The sequence below is a fragment of the Durio zibethinus genome, unplaced genomic scaffold (assembly GCF_047325235.1).
Source record: "Durio zibethinus cultivar Kanyao isolate XHJ-2024 unplaced genomic scaffold, ASM4732523v1 HiC_scaffold_65, whole genome shotgun sequence".
NCBI classification, from domain to species: domain Eukaryota; kingdom Viridiplantae; phylum Streptophyta; class Magnoliopsida; order Malvales; family Malvaceae; genus Durio; species Durio zibethinus.
In genome coordinates this window covers 37501-40000 of record NW_028322688.1, presented here as the reverse complement: position 1 = coordinate 40000, position 2500 = coordinate 37501, and positions in this window count along the sequence as shown.

Here is a 2500-nt window from a genome sequence, read left to right as displayed (position 1 = left end):
TCGACCACCATCGGCACACGCTGGGCCCTGGTGCGGTCGGTTGCCTCGACCACCATCGGCACACGCTGGGCCCTGGTGCGGGCGCTTGCCTCGAGCACCATCGGCACACGCTGGGCCCTGGTGCGGCAGGTTGCCTCGACCACCATCGGCAGCCTCGACCACCATCGGCACACGCTGGGCCCTGGTGCGGGCGCTTCCCTCGACCACCATCGGCACACGCTCCGCCCTGGTGCGGTCGGTTGCCTCGAGCACCATCGGCACACGCTGGGCCCTGGTGCGGCAGGTTGCCTCGACCACCATCGGCACACGCTGGGCCCTGGTTCGGGCGGTTGCCTCGACCACCATCGGCACACGCTGGGCCCTGGTGCGGGCGCTTGCCTCGACCACCATCGGCACACGCTCGGCCCTGGTGCGGTCGGTTGCCTCGAGCACCATCGGCACATGCTGGGCCCTGGTGCGGCAGGTTGCCTCGACCACCATCGGCACACGCCGGGCCCTGGTGCGGGCGCTTGCCTCGACCACCATCGGCACACGCTGGGCCCTGGTGCGGCAGGTTGCCTCGAGCACCATCGGCACACGCTGGGCCCTGGTGCGGTCGGTTGCCTCGACCACCATCGGCACACGCTGGGCCCTGGTGCGGGCGCTTGCCTCGACCACCATCGGCACACGCTGGGCCCTGGTGCGGCAGGTTCCCTCGACCACCATCGGCACACGCTGGGCCCTGGTGCTGGCGGTTGCCTCGACCACCATCGGCACACGCTGGGCCCTGGTGCGGGCGGTTGCCTCGAACACCATCGGCACAAGCCGGCCCTTGGTGCGGGCGGTTGCCTCGAGCACCATCGGCACACGCTGGGCCCTGGTGCGGGCGGTTGCCTCGACCACCATCGGCACACGCTGGGCCCTGGTGCGGGCGCTTGCCCCGAACACCATCGGCACAAGCCGGCCCTTGGTGCGGGCTCCTGGCTCGACCACCATCGGCACACGCTGGGCCCTGGTGCGGGCGGTTGCCTCGAACACCATCGGCACACGCCGGCCCTTGGTGCGGCCGGTTGCCTCGACCACCATCGGCACACGCTCGGCCTTGGTGAGGGCGCTTGCCTCGACCACCATCGGCACACGCTGGGCCCTGGTGCGGGCGCTTACCTCGACCACCATCGGCACACGCTCGGCCTTGGTGCGGGCGCTTGCCTCGACCACCATCGGCACACGCTGGGCCCTGGTGCGGGCGGTTGCCTCGACCACCATCGGCACACGCTGGGCCCTGGTGCGGCAGGTTGCCTCGAGCACCATCGGCACACGCTGGGCCCTGGTGCGGTCGGTTGCCTCGAGCACCATCGGCACACGCTGGGCGCTGGTGCGGGCGCTTGCCTCGACCACCATCGGCACACGCTGGGCCCTGGTGCGGCAGGTTGCCTCGATCACCATCGGCACACGCTGGGCCCTGGTGCGACAGGTTGCCTCGAGCACCATCGGCACACTATCAGCCCTGGTGCGGGCGCTTGCCTCGACCACCATCGGCACACGCTGGGCCCTGGTGCGGGCGCTTGCCTCGGGCACCATCGGCACACGCTGGGCCCTGGTGCGGGCGGTTGCCTCGAGCACCATCGGCACACGCTGGGCCCTGGTGGGTTTAGGCACATCTTCAAATTTCTGCCGTGCCAATGCCATTTTTATGGCTTGTAAATTCATACAATGGTCCCCTAAGCCTTCACGTGAAGTTTCGTTGGAAGATGACTCGTTTTCTATTTTTCACAATTTTCGAAACTTTTTGCGGTTCGGGATTTTTTAAAATTTTTTTATAAGGATTTTTGGCCCCAAATTTTGTAGGCATGATCCTTCTATTTTTGTTGGCATGCACAAAAAAATTCAGCTAAAAACTCGAAGTAGAGAAGATTTTGTGACCGTTTGAAAAAAGTGTCCCCATTTCAGACACTTTAACGGCTACTGGTAGCAAACCTGTAAAATCTCAAATGCTCTTTAAGGGGGTGTGAATTCTCAGAGGTTTGATGAGGGATAGGGGGCCAACACAAGGCCAAGTACCAGCACCCATCGCACATCATGTGCGCACACCCCCCCGGCCCCCCTCCCAATCGCCGGAACTCCAATGCCGCCGGTCAGGTTCTCCGGCGGTACTCCGGCGATGCTCCGGCGATGCTGTCCCGAGTGAAAAAAATGCGGCACCAGCACATGCTGGAGCCAAGCATGGGCACCGTGGCTCAAAATCGAACTTCGGCCAAGGCCTCGACCATCAATGGCACATGATGACGCATGGTGATGGCACATGCATCGACCATCATCGGCATAGGCTGCCCTTCGGTACGGGCACTTGCCTCGACCGCCATCGGCACAAGCTGGGCCCTGGTGTGGGTTGTTGCCTCGATCACAATCGGCACATGCTGAGCCTTGGTGCGGGCGGTTGCCTCGAGCACCATCGGCAGACCCTGGGCCCTGGTGCGGCCGGTTGCCCCGATAACCATCGGCACACGCTGGGCCCTGGGGC